Below are 25138 nucleotides of genomic sequence, written 5' to 3'. Positions count from 1 at the left end.
GGGAAGTGAAAGGATCCAGGAACCAGGCAAGGGCCACCTCCGGGTTCCAGGGGCAGCCAAGAAAGAGCCTGACGGCACCCAGCCAGCCCCCTGTCTCAGGGGAGGGGCCTGGTGGGCACACCTCGAGCAATCCTCTGGGCCCTCCAGGACGGCAACTGAGCACCGTGTCCGGCACGGGCTCAGTCCAGCCAGGCCCCGCTGGACGGCTCCCCGCACGGGGGCGAGAGGGGAGAAAAGCGGACGGAGCAACCGCGCCCTCTCTCATCTGCGCCCACTCAGGGCACGGAGGACAGACGGGCCCGCGTGGCTGGCTCCACACACCAGCCCGGGTCTGGTCTGGGCCACGAGCGCACGACTGGGAACTGGCCCATCCAGGACACTGGGTCAGATTCTCCTGGTGGCCCGCCGGACTACACGGCAGACAACTCCCCAGCTGCCTGGGGGCACGGCACGGGTCCAGAACACGCTCGTGCCAGCGTCAGAGGGCACATCGAGGACTTGTCCTCAGGCAGCGGCCACGCCTCCTGGACGCTGTCCCGGGAGCTCAGAGACCAGCCAACGCCAAGAGGAAGGCAAGGACGTCTCAGGAGAGGCAGAGGCACAGAGCACCATCCTCGCGGAGCCCAGCGTGCCCGCGCCTAAGTCCGCTGCGCACACTGGGCCACCAGGGGCAGTGGGGCACTCCACGCCGGGTCCCATGAGGCTTCTGCACTCGCAGCCTCCGTGGCAACGCCAGGCATGCGGGCTGGGCGTGCTGCACCAGACCCCCGGGGTCATGGCGGGAGCAGACGTGGGGGGCGGGGAAGCCTACGCCCCTCCCGCACGGCTTAGCAGACCACCACGCAGAGAAACGGACAACCTGCGGACAGGCCCAGGCAGCGTGCAGCCAACCAGAGAACCCGGGAGGACACACGGCCCCGTCTCGGAGCGCCTGACTCGCACCGCGGCCCCTCTCTCCCCAGGGAGCACATCCTTCCCGGGCAGAGCCCCGAGGACGTCCCCGCAGCTCCAGAGCACAGGCCAGCGTTTCGGGACAAGGAATCGCATGGCGACACCTTCCCGGTCCCGGAGGCAATAGGAAAGCCCGTTCTCGCTCAAGGAGCCCCGGCAGCCCAGCGGGCTCCCAGGGGCAGAGGACACAAGGCACACGGGCCCCTACCGTGGTCGTGGTCGTGGTCGTGGTCGTGGTCGTGGTCAGCCTCGGTGCTGGGAGTCATGGTTGGGAGCGGCACGTCCGGAACAGGTTCCCGGGTGCCGGGCTCGGCGTCTGCGGAAGAAGAAGAGACATCACACACTTGGCCTGAGTGAGGGTCTTTGCCGACAACACACCTGCCTCCGCCTAGGAAACCAGGCAGAGAAATGTTCTCCCGGCCCCACACCTCCCGACGCCTCATGTGGGTGGGTGCCTAGGTCAGTGCGGAGACAGCATGGGCGCCTGCCTGCCTAGGCCACAAAGAATCCCGACCAAGGGAAACTGGTGGCACCGGGGCCAGGGCGAGGCCGCGCCGTCCCCCCTTGTGCGTTGGGCCGCGCAAGGCCTTGGTGCCACCCCACCCTCCAAGTGGGTTCCCCTCCTTGGCCAGGGCTGGCGGGCTAAGAGCGGCCCTTCCCTTCCACACGGCAAGGCGACGAGGAAGGGGAAGTGAAAGGATCCAGGAACCAGGCAAGGGCCACCTCCGGGTTCCAGGGGCAGCCAAGAAAGAGCCTGACGGCACCCAGCCAGCCCCCTGTCTCAGGGGAGGGGCCTGGTGGGCACACCTCGAGCAATCCTCTGGGCCCTCCAGGACGGCAACTGAGCACCGTGTCCGGCACGGGCTCAGTCCAGCCAGGCCCCGCTGGACGGCTCCCCGCACGGGGGCGAGAGGGGAGAAAAGCGGACGGAGCAACCGCGCCCTCTCTCATCTGCGCCCACTCAGGGCACGGAGGACAGACGGGCCCGCGTGGCTGGCTCCACACACCAGCCCGGGTCTGGTCTGGGCCACGAGCGCACGACTGGGAACTGGCCCATCCAGGACACTGGGTCAGATTCTCCTGGTGGCCCGCCGGACTACACGGCAGACAACTCCCCAGCTGCCTGGGGGCACGGCACGGGTCCAGAACACGCTCGTGCCAGCGTCAGAGGGCACATCGAGGACTTGTCCTCAGGCAGCGGCCACGCCTCCTGGACGCTGTCCCGGGAGCTCGGAGACCAGCCAACGCCAAGAGGAAGGCAAGGACGTCTCAGGAGAGGCAGAGGCACAGAGCACCATCCTCGCGGAGCCCAGCGTGCCCGCGCCTAAGTCCGCTGCGCACACTGGGCCACCGGGGCAGTGGGGCACTCCACGCCGGGTCCCATGAGGCTTCTGCACTCGCAGCCTCCGTGGCAACGCCAGGCATGCGGGCTGGGCGTGCTGCACCAGACCCCCGGGGTCATGGCGGGAGCAGACGTGGGGGGCGGGGAAGCCTACGCCCCTCCCGCACGGCTTAGCAGACCACCACGCAGAGAAACGGACAACCTGCGGACAGGCCCAGGCAGCGTGCAGCCAACCAGAGAACCCGGGAGGACACACGGCCCCGTCTCGGAGCGCCTGACTCGCACCGCGGCCCCTCTCTCCCCAGGGAGCACATCCTTCCCGGGCAGAGCCCCGAGGACGTCCCCGCAGCTCCAGAGCACAGGCCAGCGTTTCGGGACAAGGAATCGCATGGCGACACCTTCCCGGTCCCGGAGGCAATAGGAAAGCCCGTTCTCGCTCAAGGAGCCCCGGCAGCCCAGCGGGCTCCCAGGGGCAGAGGACACAAGGCACACGGGCCCCTACCGTGGTCGTGGTCGTGGTCGTGGTCGTGGTCGTGGTCAGCCTCGGTGCTGGGAGTCATGGTTGGGAGCGGCACGTCCGGAACAGGTTCCCGGGTGCCGGGCTCGGCGTCTGCGGAAGAAGAAGAGACATCACACACTTGGCCTGAGTGAGGGTCTTTGCCGACAACACACCTGCCTCCGCCTAGGAAACCAGGCAGAGCAATGTTCTCCCGGCCCCACACCTCCCGACGCCTCATGTGGGTGGGTGCCTAGGTCAGTGCGGAGACAGCATGGGCGCCTGCCTGCCTAGGCCACAAAGAATCCCGACCAAGGGAAACTGGTGGCACCGGGGCCAGGGCGAGGCCGCGCCGTCCCCCCTTGTGCGTTGGGCCGCGCAAGGCCTTGGTGCCACCCCACCCTCCAAGTGGGTTCCCCTCCTTGGCCAGGGCTGGCGGGCTAAGAGCGGCCCTTCCCTTCCACACGGCAAGGCGACGAGGAAGGGGAAGTGAAAGGATCCAGGAACCAGGCAAGGGCCACCTCCGGGTTGCAGGGGCAGCCAAGAAAGAGCCTGACGGCACCCAGCCAGCCCCCTGTCTCAGGGGAGGGGCCTGGTGGGCACACCTCGAGCAATCCTCTGGGCCCTCCAGGACGGCAACTGAGCACCGTGTCCGGCACGGGCTCAGTCCAGCCAGGCCCCGCTGGACGGCTCCCCGCACGGGGGCGAGAGGGGAGAAAAGCGGACGGAGCAACCGCGCCCTCTCTCATCTGCGCCCACTCAGGGCACGGAGGACAGACGGGCCCGCGTGGCTGGCTCCACACACCAGCCCGGGTCTGGTCTGGGCCACGAGCGCACGACTGGGAACTGGCCCATCCAGGACACTGGGTCAGATTCTCCTGGTGGCCCGCCGGACTACACGGCAGACAACTCCCCAGCTGCCTGGGGGCACGGCACGGGTCCAGAACACGCTCGTGCCAGCGTCAGAGGGCACATCGAGGACTTGTCCTCAGGCAGCGGCCACGCCTCCTGGACGCTGTCCCGGGAGCTCGGAGACCAGCCAACGCCAAGAGGAAGGCAAGGACGTCTCAGGAGAGGCAGAGGCACAGAGCACCATCCTCGCGGAGCCCAGCGTGCCCGCGCCTAAGTCCGCTGCGCACACTGGGCCACCGGGGCAGTGGGGCACTCCACGCCGGGTCCCATGAGGCTTCTGCACTCGCAGCCTCCGTGGCAACGCCAGGCATGCGGGCTGGGCGTGCTGCACCAGACCCCCGGGGTCATGGCGGGAGCAGACGTGGGGGGCGGGGAAGCCTACGCCCCTCCCGCACGGCTTAGCAGACCACCACGCAGAGAAACGGACAACCTGCGGACAGGCCCAGGCAGCGTGCAGCCAACCAGAGCACCCGGGAGGACACACGGCCCCGTCTCGGAGCGCCTGACTCGCACCGCGGCCCCTCTCTCCCCAGGGAGCACATCCTTCCCGGGCAGAGCCCCGAGGACGTCCCCGCAGCTCCAGAGCACAGGCCAGCGTTTCGGGACAAGGAATCGCATGGCGACACCTTCCCGGTCCCGGAGGCAATAGGAAAGCCCGTTCTCGCTCAAGGAGCCCCGGCAGCCCAGCGGGCTCCCAGGGGCAGAGGACACAAGGCACACGGGCCCCTACCGTGGTCGTGGTCGTGGTCGTGGTCGTGGTCAGCCTCGGTGCTGGGAGTCATGGTTGGGAGCGGCACGTCCGGAACAGGTTCCCGGGTGCCGGGCTCGGCGTCTGCGGAAGAAGAAGAGACATCACACACTTGGCCTGAGTGAGGGTCTTTGCCGACAACACACCTGCCTCCGCCTAGGAAACCAGGCAGAGAAATGTTCTCCCGGCCCCACACCTCCCGACGCCTCATGTGGGTGGGTGCCTAGGTCAGTGCGGAGACAGCATGGGCGCCTGCCTGCCTAGGCCACAAAGAATCCCGACCAAGGGAAACTGGTGGCACCGGGGCCAGGGCGAGGGCCCGCAGTCCCCCCTTGTGCGTTGGGCCGCGCAAGGCCTTGGTGCCACCCCACCCTCCAAGTGGGTTCCCCTCCTTGGCCAGGGCTGGCGGGCTAAGAGCGGCCCTTCCCTTCCACACGGCAAGGCGACGAGGAAGGGGAAGTGAAAGGATCCAGGAACCAGGCAAGGGCCACCTCCGGGTTCCAGGGGCAGCCAAGAAAGAGCCTGACGGCACCCAGCCAGCCCCCTGTCTCAGGGGAGGGGCCTGGTGGGCACACCTCGAGCAATCCTCTGGGCCCTCCAGGACGGCAACTGAGCACCGTGTCCGGCACGGGCTCAGTCCAGCCAGGCCCCGCTGGACGGCTCCCCGCACGGGGGCGAGAGGGAGAAAAGCGGACGGAGCAACCGCGCCCTCTCTCATCTGCGCCCACTCAGGGCACGGAGGACAGACGGGCCCGCGTGGCTGGCTCCACACACCAGCCCGGGTCTGGTCTGGGCCACGAGCGCACGACTGGGAACTGGCCCATCCAGGACACTGGGTCAGATTCTCCTGGTGGCCCGCCGGACTACACGGCAGACAACTCCCCAGCTGCCTGGGGGCACGGCACGGGTCCAGAACACGCTCGTGCCAGCGTCAGAGGGCACATCGAGGACTTGTCCTCAGGCAGCGGCCACGCCTCCTGGACGCTGTCCCGGGAGCTCGGAGACCAGCCAACGCCAAGAGGAAGGCAAGGACGTCTCAGGAGAGGCAGAGGCACAGAGCACCATCCTCGCGGAGCCCAGCGTGCCCGCGCCTAAGTCCGCTGCGCACACTGGGCCACCGGGGCAGTGGGGCACTCCACGCCGGGTCCCATGAGGCTTCTGCACTCGCAGCCTCCGTGGCAACGCCAGGCATGCGGGCTGGGCGTGCTGCACCAGACCCCCGGGGTCATGGCGGGAGCAGACGTGGGGGGCGGGGAAGCCTACGCCCCTCCCGCACGGCTTAGCAGACCACCACGCAGAGAAACGGACAACCTGCGCACAGGCCCAGGCAGCGTGCAGCCAACCAGAAGAACCCGGGAGGACACACGGCCCCGTCTCGGAGCGCCTGACTCGCACCGCGGCCCCTCTCTCCCCAGGGAGCACATCCTTCCCGGGCAGAGCCCCGAGGACGTCCCCGCAGCTCCAGAGCACAGGCCAGCGTTTCGGGACAAGGAATCGCATGGCGACACCTTCCCGGTCCCGAGCAATAGGAAAGCCCGTTCTCGCTCAAGGAGCCCCGGCAGCCCAGCGGCTCCCCAGGGGCAGAGGGACACAAGGCACACGGGCCCCCTACCGTGGTCGTGGTCGTGGTCGTGGTCGTGGTGTGGTCAGCCTCGGTGCTGGGAGTCATGGTTGGGAGCGGCACGTCCGGAACAGGTTCCCGGGTGCCGGGCTCGGCGTCTGCAGAAGAAGAAGAGACATCACACACTTGGCCTGAGTGAGGGTCTTTGCCGACAACACACCTGCCTCCGCCTAGGAAACCAGGCAGAGCAATGTTCTCCCGGCCCCACACCTCCCGACGCCTCATGTGGGTGGGTGCCTAGGTCAGTGCGGAGACAGCATGGGCGCCTGCCTGCCTAGGCCACAAAGAATCCCGACCAAGGGAAACTGGTGGCACCGGGGCCAGGGCGAGGCCGCGCCGTCCCCCCTTGTGCGTTGGGCCGCGCAAGGCCTTGGTGCCACCCCACCCTCCAAGTGGGTTCCCCTCCTTGGCCAGGGCTGGCGGGCTAAGAGCGGCCCTTCCCTTCCACACGGCAAGGCGACGAGGAAGGGGAAGTGAAAGGATCCAGGAACCAGGCAAGGGCCACCTCCGGGTTCCAGGGGCAGCCAAGAAAGAGCCTGACGGCACCCAGCCAGCCCCCTGTCTCAGGGGAGGGGCCTGGTGGGCACACCTCGAGCAATCCTCTGGGCCCTCCAGGACGGCAACTGAGCACCGTGTCCGGCACGGGCTCAGTCCAGCCAGGCCCCGCTGGACGGCTCCCCGCACGGGGGCGAGAGGGGAGAAAAGCGGACGGAGCAACCGCGCCCTCTCTCATCTGCGCCCACTCAGGGCACGGAGGACAGACGGGCCCGCGTGGCTGGCTCCACACACCAGCCCGGGTCTGGTCTGGGCCACGAGCGCACGACTGGGAACTGGCCCATCCAGGACACTGGGTCAGATTCTCCTGGTGGCCCGCCGGACTACACGGCAGACAACTCCCCAGCTGCCTGGGGGCACGGCACGGGTCCAGAACACGCTCGTGCCAGCGTCAGAGGGCACATCGAGGACTTGTCCTCAGGCAGCGGCCACGCCTCCTGGACGCTGTCCCGGGAGCTCAGAGACCAGCCAACGCCAAGAGGAAGGCAAGGACGTCTCAGGAGAGGCAGAGGCACAGAGCACCATCCTCGCGGAGCCCAGCGTGCCCGCGCCTAAGTCCGCTGCGCACACTGGGCCACCAGGGGCAGTGGGGCACTCCACGCCGGGTCCCATGAGGCTTCTGCACTCGCAGCCTCCGTGGCAACGCCAGGCATGCGGGCTGGGCGTGCTGCACCAGACCCCCGGGGTCATGGCGGGAGCAGACGTGGGGGGCGGGGAAGCCTACGCCCCTCCCGCACGGCTTAGCAGACCACCACGCAGAGAAACGGACAACCTGCGGACAGGCCCAGGCAGCGTGCAGCCAACCAGAGAACCCGGGAGGACACACGGCCCCGTCTCGGAGCGCCTGACTCGCACCGCGGCCCCTCTCTCCCCAGGGAGCACATCCTTCCCGGGCAGAGCCCCGAGGACGTCCCCGCAGCTCCAGAGCACAGGCCAGCGTTTCGGGACAAGGAATCGCATGGCGACACCTTCCCGGTCCCGGAGGCAATAGGAAAGCCCGTTCTCGCTCAAGGAGCCCCGGCAGCCCAGCGGGCTCCCAGGGGCAGAGGACACAAGGCACACGGGCCCCTACCGTGGTCGTGGTCGTGGTCGTGGTCGTGGTCGTGGTCAGCCTCGGTGCTGGGAGTCATGGTTGGGAGCGGCACGTCCGGAACAGGTTCCCGGGTGCCGGGCTCGGCGTCTGCGGAAGAAGAAGAGACATCACACACTTGGCCTGAGTGAGGGTCTTTGCCGACAACACACCTGCCTCCGCCTAGGAAACCAGGCAGAGAAATGTTCTCCCGGCCCCACACCTCCCGACGCCTCATGTGGGTGGGTGCCTAGGTCAGTGCGGAGACAGCATGGGCGCCTGCCTGCCTAGGCCACAAAGAATCCCGACCAAGGGAAACTGGTGGCACCGGGGCCAGGGCGAGGCCGCGCCGTCCCCCCTTGTGCGTTGGGCCGCGCAAGGCCTTGGTGCCACCCCACCCTCCAAGTGGGTTCCCCTCCTTGGCCAGGGCTGGCGGGCTAAGAGCGGCCCTTCCCTTCCACACGGCAAGGCGACGAGGAAGGGGAAGTGAAAGGATCCAGGAACCAGGCAAGGGCCACCTCCGGGTTCCAGGGGCAGCCAAGAAAGAGCCTGACGGCACCCAGCCAGCCCCCTGTCTCAGGGGAGGGGCCTGGTGGGCACACCTCGAGCAATCCTCTGGGCCCTCCAGGACGGCAACTGAGCACCGTGTCCGGCACGGGCTCAGTCCAGCCAGGCCCCGCTGGACGGCTCCCCGCACGGGGGCGAGAGGGGAGAAAAGCGGACGGAGCAACCGCGCCCTCTCTCATCTGCGCCCACTCAGGGCACGGAGGACAGACGGGCCCGCGTGGCTGGCTCCACACACCAGCCCGGGTCTGGTCTGGGCCACGAGCGCACGACTGGGAACTGGCCCATCCAGGACACTGGGTCAGATTCTCCTGGTGGCCCGCCGGACTACACGGCAGACAACTCCCCAGCTGCCTGGGGGCACGGCACGGGTCCAGAACACGCTCGTGCCAGCGTCAGAGGGCACATCGAGGACTTGTCCTCAGGCAGCGGCCACGCCTCCTGGACGCTGTCCCGGGAGCTCGGAGACCAGCCAACGCCAAGAGGAAGGCAAGGACGTCTCAGGAGAGGCAGAGGCACAGAGCACCATCCTCGCGGAGCCCAGCGTGCCCGCGCCTAAGTCCGCTGCGCACACTGGGCCACCGGGGCAGTGGGGCACTCCACGCCGGGTCCCATGAGGCTTCTGCACTCGCAGCCTCCGTGGCAACGCCAGGCATGCGGGCTGGGCGTGCTGCACCAGACCCCCGGGGTCATGGCGGGAGCAGACGTGGGGGGCGGGGAAGCCTACGCCCCTCCCGCACGGCTTAGCAGACCACCACGCAGAGAAACGGACAACCTGCGGACAGGCCCAGGCAGCGTGCAGCCAACCAGAGAACCCGGGAGGACACACGGCCCCGTCTCGGAGCGCCTGACTCGCACCGCGGCCCCTCTCTCCCCAGGGAGCACATCCTTCCCGGGCAGAGCCCCGAGGACGTCCCCGCAGCTCCAGAGCACAGGCCAGCGTTTCGGGACAAGGAATCGCATGGCGACACCTTCCCGGTCCCGGAGGCAATAGGAAAGCCCGTTCTCGCTCAAGGAGCCCCGGCAGCCCAGCGGGCTCCCAGGGGCAGAGGACACAAGGCACACGGGCCCCTACCGTGGTCGTGGTCGTGGTCGTGGTCGTGGTCGTGGTCAGCCTCGGTGCTGGGAGTCATGGTTGGGAGCGGCACGTCCGGAACAGGTTCCCGGGTGCCGGGCTCGGCGTCTGCGGAAGAAGAAGAGACATCACACACTTGGCCTGAGTGAGGGTCTTTGCCGACAACACACCTGCCTCCGCCTAGGAAACCAGGCAGAGAAATGTTCTCCCGGCCCCACACCTCCCGACGCCTCATGTGGGTGGGTGCCTAGGTCAGTGCGGAGACAGCATGGGCGCCTGCCTGCCTAGGCCACAAAGAATCCCGACCAAGGGAAACTGGTGGCACCGGGGCCAGGGCGAGGCCGCGCCGTCCCCCCTTGTGCGTTGGGCCGCGCAAGGCCTTGGTGCCACCCCACCCTCCAAGTGGGTTCCCCTCCTTGGCCAGGGCTGGCGGGCTAAGAGCGGCCCTTCCCTTCCACACGGCAAGGCGACGAGGAAGGGGAAGTGAAAGGATCCAGGAACCAGGCAAGGGCCACCTCCGGGTTCCAGGGGCAGCCAAGAAAGAGCCTGACGGCACCCAGCCAGCCCCCTGTCTCAGGGGAGGGGCCTGGTGGGCACACCTCGAGCAATCCTCTGGGCCCTCCAGGACGGCAACTGAGCACCGTGTCCGGCACGGGCTCAGTCCAGCCAGGCCCCGCTGGACGGCTCCCCGCACGGGGGCGAGAGGGGAGAAAAGCGGACGGAGCAACCGCGCCCTCTCTCATCTGCGCCCACTCAGGGCACGGAGGACAGACGGGCCCGCGTGGCTGGCTCCACACACCAGCCCGGGTCTGGTCTGGGCCACGAGCGCACGACTGGGAACTGGCCCATCCAGGACACTGGGTCAGATTCTCCTGGTGGCCCGCCGGACTACACGGCAGACAACTCCCCAGCTGCCTGGGGGCACGGCACGGGTCCAGAACACGCTCGTGCCAGCGTCAGAGGGCACATCGAGGACTTGTCCTCAGGCAGCGGCCACGCCTCCTGGACGCTGTCCCGGGAGCTCGGAGACCAGCCAACGCCAAGAGGAAGGCAAGGACGTCTCAGGAGAGGCAGAGGCACAGAGCACCATCCTCGCGGAGCCCAGCGTGCCCGCGCCTAAGTCCGCTGCGCACACTGGGCCACCGGGGCAGTGGGGCACTCCACGCCGGGTCCCATGAGGCTTCTGCACTCGCAGCCTCCGTGGCAACGCCAGGCATGCGGGCTGGGCGTGCTGCACCAGACCCCCGGGGTCATGGCGGGAGCAGACGTGGGGGGCGGGGAAGCCTACGCCCCTCCCGCACGGCTTAGCAGACCACCACGCAGAGAAACGGACAACCTGCGGACAGGCCCAGGCAGCGTGCAGCCAACCAGAGAACCCGGGAGGACACACGGCCCCGTCTCGGAGCGCCTGACTCGCACCGCGGCCCCTCTCTCCCCAGGGAGCACATCCTTCCCGGGCAGAGCCCCGAGGACGTCCCCGCAGCTCCAGAGCACAGGCCAGCGTTTCGGGACAAGGAATCGCATGGCGACACCTTCCCGGTCCCGGAGGCAATAGGAAAGCCCGTTCTCGCTCAAGGAGCCCCGGCAGCCCAGCGGGCTCCCAGGGGCAGAGGACACAAGGCACACGGGCCCCTACCGTGGTCGTGGTCGTGGTCGTGGTCGTGGTCGTGGTCAGCCTCGGTGCTGGGAGTCATGGTTGGGAGCGGCACGTCCGGAACAGGTTCCCGGGTGCCGGGCTCGGCGTCTGCAGAAGAAGAAGAGACATCACACACTTGGCCTGAGTGAGGGTCTTTGCCGACAACACACCTGCCTCCGCCTAGGAAACCAGGCAGAGCAATGTTCTCCCGGCCCCACACCTCCCGACGCCTCATGTGGGTGGGTGCCTAGGTCAGTGCGGAGACAGCATGGGCGCCTGCCTGCCTAGGCCACAAAGAATCCCGACCAAGGGAAACTGGTGGCACCGGGGCCAGGGCGAGGCCGCGCCGTCCCCCCTTGTGCGTTGGGCCGCGCAAGGCCTTGGTGCCACCCCACCCTCCAAGTGGGTTCCCCTCCTTGGCCAGGGCTGGCGGGCTAAGAGCGGCCCTTCCCTTCCACACGGCAAGGCGACGAGGAAGGGGAAGTGAAAGGATCCAGGAACCAGGCAAGGGCCACCTCCGGGTTCCAGGGGCAGCCAAGAAAGAGCCTGACGGCACCCAGCCAGCCCCCTGTCTCAGGGGAGGGGCCTGGTGGGCACACCTCGAGCAATCCTCTGGGCCCTCCAGGACGGCAACTGAGCACCGTGTCCGGCACGGGCTCAGTCCAGCCAGGCCCCGCTGGACGGCTCCCCGCACGGGGGCGAGAGGGGAGAAAAGCGGACGGAGCAACCGCGCCCTCTCTCATCTGCGCCCACTCAGGGCACGGAGGACAGACGGGCCCGCGTGGCTGGCTCCACACACCAGCCCGGGTCTGGTCTGGGCCACGAGCGCACGACTGGGAACTGGCCCATCCAGGACACTGGGTCAGATTCTCCTGCTGGCCCGCCGGACTACACGGCAGACAACTCCCCAGCTGCCTGGGGGCACGGCACGGGTCCAGAACACGCTCGTGCCAGCGTCAGAGGGCACATCGAGGACTTGTCCTCAGGCAGCGGCCACGCCTCCTGGACGCTGTCCCGGGAGCTCGGAGACCAGCCAACGCCAAGAGGAAGGCAAGGACGTCTCAGGAGAGGCAGAGGCACAGAGCACCATCCTCGCGGAGCCCAGCGTGCCCGCGCCTAAGTCCGCTGCGCACACTGGGCCACCGGGGCAGTGGGGCACTCCACGCCGGGTCCCATGAGGCTTCTGCACTCGCAGCCTCCGTGGCAACGCCAGGCATGCGGGCTGGGCGTGCTGCACCAGACCCCCGGGGTCATGGCGGGAGCAGACGTGGGGGGCGGGGAAGCCTACGCCCCTCCCGCACGGCTTAGCAGACCACCACGCAGAGAAACGGACAACCTGCGGACAGGCCCAGGCAGCGTGCAGCCAACCAGAGAACCCGGGAGGACACACGGCCCCGTCTCGGAGCGCCTGACTCGCACCGCGGCCCCTCTCTCCCCAGGGAGCACATCCTTCCCGGGCAGAGCCCCGAGGACGTCCCCGCAGCTCCAGAGCACAGGCCAGCGTTTCGGGACAAGGAATCGCATGGCGACACCTTCCCGGTCCCGGAGGCAATAGGAAAGCCCGTTCTCGCTCAAGGAGCCCCGGCAGCCCAGCGGGCTCCCAGGGGCAGAGGACACAAGGCACACGGGCCCCTACCGTGGTCGTGGTCGTGGTCGTGGTCGTGGTCGTGGTCAGCCTCGGTGCTGGGAGTCATGGTTGGGAGCGGCACGTCCGGAACAGGTTCCCGGGTGCCGGGCTCGGCGTCTGCAGAAGAAGAAGAGACATCACACACTTGGCCTGAGTGAGGGTCTTTGCCGACAACACACCTGCCTCCGCCTAGGAAACCAGGCAGAGCAATGTTCTCCCGGCCCCACACCTCCCGACGCCTCATGTGGGTGGGTGCCTAGGTCAGTGCGGAGACAGCATGGGCGCCTGCCTGCCTAGGCCACAAAGAATCCCGACCAAGGGAAACTGGTGGCACCGGGGCCAGGGCGAGGCCGCGCCGTCCCCCCTTGTGCGTTGGGCCGCGCAAGGCCTTGGTGCCACCCCACCCTCCAAGTGGGTTCCCCTCCTTGGCCAGGGCTGGCGGGCTAAGAGCGGCCCTTCCCTTCCACACGGCAAGGCGACGAGGAAGGGGAAGTGAAAGGATCCAGGAACCAGGCAAGGGCCACCTCCGGGTTCCAGGGGCAGCCAAGAAAGAGCCTGACGGCACCCAGCCAGCCCCCTGTCTCAGGGGAGGGGCCTGGTGGGCACACCTCGAGCAATCCTCTGGGCCCTCCAGGACGGCAACTGAGCACCGTGTCCGGCACGGGCTCAGTCCAGCCAGGCCCCGCTGGACGGCTCCCCGCACGGGGGCGAGAGGGGAGAAAAGCGGACGGAGCAACCGCGCCCTCTCTCATCTGCGCCCACTCAGGGCACGGAGGACAGACGGGCCCGCGTGGCTGGCTCCACACACCAGCCCGGGTCTGGTCTGGGCCACGAGCGCACGACTGGGAACTGGCCCATCCAGGACACTGGGTCAGATTCTCCTGGTGGCCCGCCGGACTACACGGCAGACAACTCCCCAGCTGCCTGGGGGCACGGCACGGGTCCAGAACACGCTCGTGCCAGCGTCAGAGGGCACATCGAGGACTTGTCCTCAGGCAGCGGCCACGCCTCCTGGACGCTGTCCCGGGAGCTCGGAGACCAGCCAACGCCAAGAGGAAGGCAAGGACGTCTCAGGAGAGGCAGAGGCACAGAGCACCATCCTCGCGGAGCCCAGCGTGCCCGCGCCTAAGTCCGCTGCGCACACTGGGCCACCGGGGCAGTGGGGCACTCCACGCCGGGTCCCATGAGGCTTCTGCACTCGCAGCCTCCGTGGCAACGCCAGGCATGCGGGCTGGGCGTGCTGCACCAGACCCCCGGGGTCATGGCGGGAGCAGACGTGGGGGGCGGGGAAGCCTACGCCCCTCCCGCACGGCTTAGCAGACCACCACGCAGAGAAACGGACAACCTGCGGACAGGCCCAGGCAGCGTGCAGCCAACCAGAGAACCCGGGAGGACACACGGCCCCGTCTCGGAGCGCCTGACTCGCACCGCGGCCCCTCTCTCCCCAGGGAGCACATCCTTCCCGGGCAGAGCCCCGAGGACGTCCCCGCAGCTCCAGAGCACAGGCCAGCGTTTCGGGACAAGGAATCGCATGGCGACACCTTCCCGGTCCCGGAGGCAATAGGAAAGCCCGTTCTCGCTCAAGGAGCCCCGGCAGCCCAGCGGGCTCCCAGGGGCAGAGGACACAAGGCACACGGGCCCCTACCGTGGTCGTGGTCGTGGTCGTGGTCGTGGTCGTGGTCAGCCTCGGTGCTGGGAGTCATGGTTGGGAGCGGCACGTCCGGAACAGGTTCCCGGGTGCCGGGCTCGGCGTCTGCGGAAGAAGAAGAGACATCACACACTTGGCCTGAGTGAGGGTCTTTGCCGACAACACACCTGCCTCCGCCTAGGAAACCAGGCAGAGAAATGTTCTCCCGGCCCCACACCTCCCGACGCCTCATGTGGGTGGGTGCCTAGGTCAGTGCGGAGACAGCATGGGCGCCTGCCTGCCTAGGCCACAAAGAATCCCGACCAAGGGAAACTGGTGGCACCGGGGCCAGGGCGAGGGCCCGCAGTCCCCCCTTGTGCGTTGGGCCGCGCAAGGCCTTGGTGCCACCCCACCCTCCAAGTGGGTTCCCCTCCTTGGCCAGGGCTGGCGGGCTAAGAGCGGCCCTTCCCTTCCACACGGCAAGGCGACGAGGAAGGGGAAGTGAAAGGATCCAGGAACCAGGCAAGGGCCACCTCCGGGTTCCAGGGGCAGCCAAGAAAGAGCCTGACGGCACCCAGCCAGCCCCCTGTCTCAGGGGAGGGGCCTGGTGGGCACACCTCGAGCAATCCTCTGGGCCCTCCAGGACGGCAACTGAGCACCGTGTCCGGCACGGGCTCAGTCCAGCCAGGCCCCGCTGGACGGCTCCCCGCACGGGGGCGAGAGGGGAGAAAAGCGGACGGAGCAACCGCGCCCTCTCTCATCTGCGCCCACTCAGGGCACGGAGGACAGACGGGCCCGCGTGGCTGGCTCCACACACCAGCCCGGGTCTGGTCTGGGCCACGAGCGCACGACTGGGAACTGGCCCATCCAGGACACTGGGTCAGATTCTCCTGGTGGCCCGCCGGACTACACGGCAGACAACTCCCCAGCTGCCTGGGGGCACGGCACGGGTCCAGAACACGCTCGTGCCAGCGTCAGAGGGCACATCGAGGACTTGTCCTCAGGCAGCGGCCACGCCTCCTGGACGCTGTCCCGGGAGCTCGGAGACCAGCCAACGCCAAGAGGAAGGCAAGGACGTCTCAGGAGAGGCAGAGGCACAGAGCACCATCCTCGCGGAGCCCAGCGTGCCCGCGCCTAAGTCCGCTGCGCACACTGGGCCACCAGGGGCAGTGGGGCACTCCACGCCGGGTCCCATGAGGCTTCTGCACTCGCAGCCTCCGTGGCAACGCCAGGCATGCGGGCTGGGCGTGCTGCACCAGACCCCCGGGGTCATGGCGGGAGCAGACGTGGGGGGCGGGGAAGCCTACGCCCCTCCCGCACGGCTTAGCAGACCACCACGCAGAGAAACGGACAACCTGCGCACAGGCCCAGGCAGCGTGCAGCCAACCAGAGAACCCGGGAGGACACACGGCCCCGTCTCGGAGCGCCTGACTCGCACCGCGGCCCCTCTCTCCCCAGGGAGCACATCCTTCCCGGGCAGAGCCCCGAGGACGTCCCCGCAGCTCCAGAGCACAGGCCAGCGTTTCGGGACAAGGAATCGCATGGCGACACCTTCCCGGTCCCGGAGGCAATAGGAAAGCCCGTTCTCGCTCAAGGAGCCCCGGCAGCCCAGCGGGCTCCCAGGGGCAGAGGACACAAGGCACACGGGCCCCTACCGTGGTCGTGGTCGTGGTCGTGGTCAGCCTCGGTGCTGGGAGTCATGGTTGGGAGCGGCACGTCCGGAACAGGTTCCCGGGTGCCGGGCTCGGCGTCTGCGGAAGAAGAAGAGACATCACACACTTGGCCTGAGTGAGGGTCTTTGCCGACAACACACCTGCCTCCGCCTAGGAAACCAGGCAGAGAAATGTTCTCCCGGCCCCACACCTCCCGACGCCTCATGTGGGTGGGTGCCTAGGTCAGTGCGGAGACAGCATGGGCGCCTGCCTGCCTAGGCCACAAAGAATCCCGACCAAGGGAAACTGGTGGCACCGGGGCCAGGGCGAGGCCGCGCCGTCCCCCCTTGTGCGTTGGGCCGCGCAAGGCCTTGGTGCCACCCCACCCTCCAAGTGGGTTCCCCTCCTTGGCCAGGGCTGGCGGGCTAAGAGCGGCCCTTCCCTTCCACACGGCAAGGCGACGAGGAAGGGGAAGTGAAAGGATCCAGGAACCAGGCAAGGGCCACCTCCGGGTTCCAGGGGCAGCCAAGAAAGAGCCTGACGGCACCCAGCCAGCCCCCTGTCTCAGGGGAGGGGCCTGGTGGGCACACCTCGAGCAATCCTCTGGGCCCTCCAGGACGGCAACTGAGCACCGTGTCCGGCACGGGCTCAGTCCAGCCAGGCCCCGCTGGACGGCTCCCCGCACGGGGGCGAGAGGGGAGAAAAGCGGACGGAGCAACCGCGCCCTCTCTCATCTGCGCCCACTCAGGGCACGGAGGACAGACGGGCCCGCGTGGCTGGCTCCACACACCAGCCCGGGTCTGGTCTGGGCCACGAGCGCACGACTGGGAACTGGCCCATCCAGGACACTGGGTCAGATTCTCCTGGTGGCCCGCCGGACTACACGGCAGACAACTCCCCAGCTGCCTGGGGGCACGGCACGGGTCCAGAACACGCTCGTGCCAGCGTCAGAGGGCACATCGAGGACTTGTCCTCAGGCAGCGGCCACGCCTCCTGGACGCTGTCCCGGGAGCTCGGAGACCAGCCAACGCCAAGAGGAAGGCAAGGACGTCTCAGGAGAGGCAGAGGCACAGAGCACCATCCTCGCGGAGCCCAGCGTGCCCGCGCCTAAGTCCGCTGCGCACACTGGGCCACCAGGGGCAGTGGGGCACTCCACGCCGGGTCCCATGAGGCTTCTGCACTCGCAGCCTCCGTGGCAACGCCAGGCATGCGGGCTGGGCGTGCTGCACCAGACCCCCGGGGTCATGGCGGGAGCAGACGTGGGGGGCGGGGAAGCCTACGCCCCTCCCGCACGGCTTAGCAGACCACCACGCAGAGAAACGGACAACCTGCGGACAGGCCCAGGCAGCGTGCAGCCAACCAGAGAACCCGGGAGGACACACGGCCCCGTCTCGGAGCGCCTGACTCGCACCGCGGCCCCTCTCTCCCCAGGGAGCACATCCTTCCCGGGCAGAGCCCCGAGGACGTCCCCGCAGCTCCAGAGCACAGGCCAGCGTTTCGGGACAAGGAATCGCATGGCGACACCTTCCCGGTCCCGGAGGCAATAGGAAAGCCCGTTCTCGCTCAAGGAGCCCCGGCAGCCCAGCGGGCTCCCAGGGGCAGAGGACACAAGGCACACGGGCCCCTACCGTGGTCGTGGTCGTGGTCGTGGTCAGCCTCGGTGCTGGGAGTCATGGTTGGGAGCGGCACGTCCGGAACAGGTTCCCGGGTGCCGGGCTCGGCGTCTGCGGAAGAAGAAGAGACATCACACACTTGGCCTGAGTGAGGGTCTTTGCCGACAACACACCTGCCTCCGCCTAGGAAACCAGGCAGAGAAATGTTCTCCCGGCCCCACACCTCCCGACGCCTCATGTGGGTGGGTGCCTAGGTCAGTGCGGAGACAGCATGGGCGCCTGCCTGCCTAGGCCACAAAGAATCCCGACCAAGGGAAACTGGTGGCACCGGGGCCAGGGCGAGGCCGCGCCGTCCCCCCTTGTGCGTTGGGCCGCGCAAGGCCTTGGTGCCACCCCACCCTCCAAGTGGGTTCCCCTCCTTGGCCAGGGCTGGCGGGCTAAGAGCGGCCCTTCCCTTCCACACGGCAAGGCGACGAGGAAGGGGAAGTGAAAGGATCCAGGAACCAGGCAAGGGCCACCTCCGGGTTGCAGGGGCAGCCAAGAAAGAGCCTGACGGCACCCAGCCAGCCCCCTGTCTCAGGGGAGGGGCCTGGTGGGCACACCTCGAGCAATCCTCTGGGCCCTCCAGGACGGCAACTGAGCACCGTGTCCGGCACGGGCTCAGTCCAGCCAGGCCCCGCTGGACGGCTCCCCGCACGGGGGCGAGAGGGGAGAAAAGCGGACGGAGCAACCGCGCCCTCTCTCATCTGCGCCCACTCAGGGCACGGAGGACAGACGGGCCCGCGTGGCTGGCTCCACACACCAGCCCGGGTCTGGTCTGGGCCACGAGCGCACGACTGGGAACTGGCCCATCCAGGACACTGGGTCAGATTCTCCTGGTGGCCCGCCGGACTACACGGCAGACAACTCCCCAGCTGCCTGGGGGCACGGCACGGGTCCAGAACACGCTCGTGCCAGCGTCAGAGGGCACATCGAGGACTTGTCCTCAGGCAGCGGCCACGCCTCCTGGACGCTGTCCCGGGAGCTCGGAGACCAGCCAACGCCAAGAGGAAGGCAAGGACGTCTCAGGAGAGGCAGAGGCACAGAGCACCATCCTCGCGGAGCCCAGCGTGCCCGCGCCTAAGTCCGCTGCGCACACTGGGCCACCGGGGCAGTGGGGCACTCCACGCCGGGTCCCATGAGGCTTCTGCACTCGCAGCCTCCGTGGCAACGCCAGGCATGCGGGCTGGGCGTGCTGCACCAGACCCCCGGGGTCATGGCGGGAGCAGACGTGGGGGGCGGGGAAGCCTACGCCCCTCCCGCACGGCTTAGCAGACCACCACGCAGAGAAACGGACAACCTGCGCACAGGCCCAGGCAGCGTGCAGCCAACCAGAGAACCCGGGAGGACACACGGCCCCGTCTCGGAGCGCCTGACTCGCACCGCGGCCCCTCTCTCCCCAGGGAGCACATCCTTCCCGGGCAGAGCCCCGAGGACGTCCCCGCAGCTCCAGAGCACAGGCCAGCGTTTCGGGACAAGGAATCGCATGGCGACACCTTCCCGGTCCCGGAGGCAATAGGAAAGCCCGTTCTCGCTCAAGGAGCCCCGGCAGCCCAGCGGGCTCCCAGGGGCAGAGGACACAAGGCACACGGGCCCCTACCGTGGTCGTGGTCGTGGTCGTGGTCGTGGTCGTGGTCGTGGTCGTGGTCAGCCTCGGTGCTGGGAGTCATGGTTGGGAGCGGCACGTCCGGAACAGGTTCCCGGGTGCCGGGCTCGGCGTCTGCGGAAGAAGAAGAGACATCACACACTTGGCCTGAGTGAGGGTCTTTGCCGACAACACACCTGCCTCCGCCTAGGAAACCAGGCAGAGCAATGTTCTCCCGGCCCCACACCTCCCGACGCCTCATGTGGGTGGGTGCCTAGGTCAGTGCGGAGACAGCATGGGCGCCTGCCTGCCTAGGCCACAAAGAATCCCGACCAAGGGAAACTGGTGGCACCGGGGCCAGGGCGAGGCCGCGCCGTCCCCCCTTGTGCGTTGGGCCGCGCAAGGCCTTGGTGCCACCCCACCCTCCAAGTGGGTTCCCCTCCTTGGCCAGGGCTGGCGGGCTAAGAGCGGCCCTTCCCTTCCACACGGCAAGGCGACGAGGAAGGGGAAGTGAAAGGATCCAGGAACCAGGCAAGGGCCACCTCCGGGTTGCAGGGGCAGCCAAGAAAGAGCCTGACGGCACCCAGCCAGCCCCCTGTCTCAGGGGAGGGGCCTGGTGGGCACACCTCGAGCAATCCTCTGGGCCCTCCAGGACGGCAACTGAGCACCGTGTCCGGCACGGGCTCAGTCCAGCCAGGCCCCGCTGGACGGCTCCCCGCACGGGGGCGAGAGGGGAGAAAAGCGGACGGAGCAACCGCGCCCTCTCTCATCTGCGCCCACTCAGGGCACGGAGGACAGACGGGCCCGCGTGGCTGGCTCCACACACCAGCCCGGGTCTGGTCTGGGCCACGAGCGCACGACTGGGAACTGGCCCATCCAGGACACTGGGTCAGATTCTCCTGCTGGCCCGCCGCACTACACGGCAGACAACTCCCCAGCTGCCTGGGGGCACGGCACGGGTCCAGAACACGCTCGTGCCAGCGTCAGAGGGCACATCGAGGACTTGTCCTCAGGCAGCGGCCACGCCTCCTGGACGCTGTCCCGGGAGCTCGGAGACCAGCCAACGCCAAGAGGAAGGCAAGGACGTCTCAGGAGAGGCAGAGGCACAGAGCACCATCCTCGCGGAGCCCAGCGTGCCCGCGCCTAAGTCCGCTGCGCACACTGGGCCACCAGGGGCAGTGGGGCACTCCACGCCGGGTCCCATGAGGCTTCTGCACTCGCAGCCTCCGTGGCAACGCCAGGCATGCGGGCTGGGCGTGCTGCACCAGACCCCCGGGGTCATGGCGGGAGCAGACGTGGGGGGCGGGGAGGCCTACACCCCTCCCGCACGGCTTAGCAGACCACCACGCAGAGAAACGGACAACCTGCGGACAGGCCCAGGCAGCGTGCAGCCAACCAGAGCACCCGGGAGGACACACGGCCCCGTCTCGGAGCGCCTGACTCGCACCGCGGCCCCTCTCTCCCCAGGGAGCACATCCTTCCCGGGCAGAGCCCCGAGGACGTCCCCACAGCTCCAGAGCACAGGCCAGCGTTTCGGGACAAGGAATCGCATGGCGACACCTTCCCGGTCCCGGAGGCAATAGGAAAGCCCGTTCTCGCTCAAGGAGCCCCGGCAGCCCAGCGGGCTCCCAGGGGCAGAGGACACAAGGCACACGGGCCCCTACCGTGGTCGTGGTCGTGGTCGTGGTCGTGGTCAGCCTCGGTGCTGGGAGTCATGGTTGGGAGCGGCACGTCCGGAACAGGTTCCCGGGTGCCGGGCTCGGCGTCTGCGGAAGAAGAAGAGACATCACACACTTGGCCTGAGTGAGGGTCTTTGCCGACAACACACCTGCCTCCGCCTAGGAAACCAGGCAGAGAAATGTTCTCCCGGCCCCACACCTCCCGACGCCTCATGTGGGTGGGTGCCTAGGTCAGTGCGGAGACAGCATGGGCGCCTGCCTGCCTAGGCCACAAAGAATCCCGACCAAGGGAAACTGGTGGCACCGGGGCCAGGGCGAGGCCGCGCCGTCCCCCCTTGTGCGTTGGGCCGCGCAAGGCCTTGGTGCCACCCCACCCTCCAAGTGGGTTCCCCTCCTTGGCCAGGGCTGGCGGGCTAAGAGCGGCCCTTCCCTTCCACACGGCAAGGCGACGAGGAAGGGGAAGTGAAAGGATCCAGGAACCAGGCAAGGGCCACCTCCGGGTTCCAGGGGCAGCCAAGAAAGAGCCTGACGGCACCCAGCCAGCCCCCTGTCTCAGGGGAGGGGCCTGGTGGGCACACCTCGAGCAATCCTCTGGGCCCTCCAGGACGGCAACTGAGCACCGTGTCCGGCACGGGCTCAGTCCAGCCAGGCCCCGCTGGACGGCTCCCCGCACGGGGGCGAGAGGGGAGAAAAGCGGACGGAGCAACCGCGCCCTCTCTCATCTGCGCCCACTCAGGGCACGGAGGACAGACGGGCCCGCGTGGCTGGCTCCACACACCAGCCCGGGTCTGGTCTGGGCCACGAGCGCACGACTGGGAACTGGCCCATCCAGGACACTGGGTCAGATTCTCCTGGTGGCCCGCCGGACTACACGGCAGACAACTCCCCAGCTGCCTGGGGGCACGGCACGGGTCCAGAACACGCTCGTGCCAGCGTCAGAGGGCACATCGAGGACTTGTCCTCAGGCAGCGGCCACGCCTCCTGGACGCTGTCCCGGGAGCTCGGAGACCAGCCAACGCCAAGAGGAAGGCAAGGACGTCTCAGGAGAGGCAGAGGCACAGAGCACCATCCTCGCGGAGCCCAGCGTGCCCGCGCCTAAGTCCGCTGCGCACACTGGGCCACCAGGGGCAGTGGGGCACTCCACGCCGGGTCCCATGAGGCTTCTGCACTCGCAGCCTCCGTGGCAACGCCAGGCATGCGGGCTGGGCGTGCTGCACCAGACCCCCGGGGTCATGGCGGGAGCAGACGTGGGGGGCGGGGAAGCCTACGCCCCTCCCGCACGGCTTAGCAGACCACCACGCAGAGAAACGGACAACCTGCGGACAGGCCCAGGCAGCGTGCAGCCAACCAGAGAACCCGGGAGGACACACGGCCCCGTCTCGGAGCGCCTGACTCGCACCGCGGCCCCTCTCTCCCCAGGGAGCACATCCTTCCCGGGCAGAGCCCCGAGGACGTCCCCGCAGCTCCAGAGCACAGGCCAGCGTTTCGGGACAAGGAATCGCATGGCGACACCTTCCCGGTCCCGGAGGCAATAGGAAAGCCCGTTCTCGCTCAAGGAGCCCCGGCAGCCCAGCGGGCTCCCAGGGGCAGAGGACACAAGGCACACGGGCCCCTACCGTGGTCGTGGTCGTGGTCGTGGTCAGCCTCGGTGCTGGGAGTCATGGTTGGGAGCGGCACGTCCGGAACAGGTTCCCGGGTGCCGGGCTCGGCGTCTGCGGAAGAAGAAGAGACATCACACACTTGGCCTGAGTGAGGGTCTTTGCCGACAACACACCTGCCTCCGCCTAGGAAACCAGGCAGAGAAATGTTCTCCCGGCCCCACACCTCCCGACGCCTCATGTGGGTGGGTGCCTAGGTCAGTGCGGAGACAGCATGGGCGCCTGCCTGCCTAGGCCACAAAGAATCCCGACCAAGGGAAACTGGTGGCACCGGGGCCAGGGCGAGGGCCCGCAGTCCCCCCTTGTGCGTTGGGCCGCGCAAGGCCTTGGTGCCACCCCACCCTCCAAGTGGGTTCCCCTCCTTGGCCAGGGCTGGCGGGCTAAGAGCGGCCCTTCCCTTCCACACGGCAAGGCGACGAGGAAGGGGAAGTGAAAGGATCCAGGAACCAGGCAAGGGCCACCTCCGGGTTCCAGGGGCAGCCAAGAAAGAGCCTGACGGCACCCAGCCAGCCCCCTGTCTCAGGGGAGGGGCCTGGTGGGCACACCTCGAGCAATCCTCTGGGCCCTCCAGGACGGCAACTGAGCACCGTGTCCGGCACGGGCTCAGTCCAGCCAGGCCCCGCTGGACGGCTCCCCGCACGGGGGCGAGAGGGGAGAAAAGCGGACGGAGCAACCGCGCCCTCTCTCATCTGCGCCCACTCAGGGCACGGAGGACAGACGGGCCCGCGTGGCTGGCTCCACACACCAGCCCGGGTCTGGTCTGGGCCACGAGCGCACGACTGGGAACTGGCCCATCCAGGACACTGGGTCAGATTCTCCTGGTGGCCCGCCGGACTACACGGCAGACAACTCCCCAGCTGCCTGGGGGCACGGCACGGGTCCAGAACACGCTCGTGCCAGCGTCAGAGGGCACATCGAGGACTTGTCCTCAGGCAGCGGCCACGCCTCCTGGACGCTGTCCCGGGAGCTCGGAGACCAGCCAACGCCAAGAGGAAGGCAAGGACGTCTCAGGAGAGGCAGAGGCACAGAGCACCATCCTCGCGGAGCCCAGCGTGCCCGCGCCTAAGTCCGCTGCGCACACTGGGCCACCAGGGGCAGTGGGGCACTCCACGCCGGGTCCCATGAGGCTTCTGCACTCGCAGCCTCCGTGGCAACGCCAGGCATGCGGGCTGGGCGTGCTGCACCAGACCCCCGGGGTCATGGCGGGAGCAGACGTGGGGGGCGGGGAAGCCTACGCCCCTCCCGCACGGCTTAGCAGACCACCACGCAGAGAAACGGACAACCTGCGGACAGGCCCAGGCAGCGTGCAGCCAACCAGAGAACCCGGGAGGACACACGGCCCCGTCTCGGAGCGCCTGACTCGCACCGCGGCCCCTCTCTCCCCAGGGAGCACATCCTTCCCGGGCAGAGCCCCGAGGACGTCCCCGCAGCTCCAGAGCACAGGCCAGCGTTTCGGGACAAGGAATCGCATGGCGACACCTTCCCGGTCCCGGAGGCAATAGGAAAGCCCGTTCTCGCTCAAGGAGCCCCGGCAGCCCAGCGGGCTCCCAGGGGCAGAGGACACAAGGCACACGGGCCCCTACCGTGGTCGTGGTCGTGGTCGTGGTCGTGGTCGTGGTCGTGGTCGTGGTCAGCCTCGGTGCTGGGAGTCATGGTTGGGAGCGGCACGTCCGGAACAGGTTCCCGGGTGCCGGGCTCGGCGTCTGCGGAAGAAGAAGAGACATCACACACTTGGCCTGAGTGAGGGTCTTTGCCGACAACACACCTGCCTCCGCCTAGGAAACCAGGCAGAGAAATGTTCTCCCGGCCCCACACCTCCCGACGCCTCATGTGGGTGGGTGCCTAGGTCAGTGCGGAGACAGCATGGGCGCCTGCCTGCCTAGGCCACAAAGAATCCCGACCAAGGGAAACTGGTGGCACCGGGGCCAGGGCGAGGCCGCGCCGTCCCCCCTTGTGCGTTGGGCCGCGCAAGGCCTTGGTGCCACCCCACCCTCCAAGTGGGTTCCCCTCCTTGGCCAGGGCTGGCGGGCTAAGAGCGGCCCTTCCCTTCCACACGGCAAGGCGACGAGGAAGGGGAAGTGAAAGGATCCAGGAACCAGGCAAGGGCCACCTCCGGGTTCCAGGGGCAGCCAAGAAAGAGCCTGACGGCACCCAGCCAGCCCCCTGTCTCAGGGGAGGGGCCTGGTGGGCACACCTCGAGCAATCCTCTGGGCCCTCCAGGACGGCAACTGAGCACCGTGTCCGGCACGGGCTCAGTCCAGCCAGGCCCCGCTGGACGGCTCCCCGCACGGGGGCGAGAGGGGAGAAAAGCGGACGGAGCAACCGCGCCCTCTCTCATCTGCGCCCACTCAGGGCACGGAGGACAGACGGGCCCGCGTGGCTGGCTCCACACACCAGCCCGGGTCTGGTCTGGGCCACGAGCGCACGACTGGGAACTGGCCCATCCAGGACACTGGGTCAGATTCTCCTGGTGGCCCGCCGGACTATACGGCAGACAACTCCCCAGCTGCCTGGGGGCACGGCACGGGTCCAGAACACGCTCGTGCCAGCGTCAGAGGGCACATCGAGGACTTGTCCTCAGGCAGCGGCCACGCCTCCTGGACGCTGTCCCGGGAGCTCGGAGACCAGCCAACGCCAAGAGGAAGGCAAGGACGTCTCAGGAGAGGCAGAGGCACAGAGCACCATCCTC

This window comes from Oryctolagus cuniculus, chromosome 8, assembly GCF_964237555.1.
Source record: "Oryctolagus cuniculus chromosome 8, mOryCun1.1, whole genome shotgun sequence".
Classification (NCBI taxonomy): domain Eukaryota; kingdom Metazoa; phylum Chordata; class Mammalia; order Lagomorpha; family Leporidae; genus Oryctolagus; species Oryctolagus cuniculus.
Note: the sequence above shows the minus strand (reverse complement) of the source record.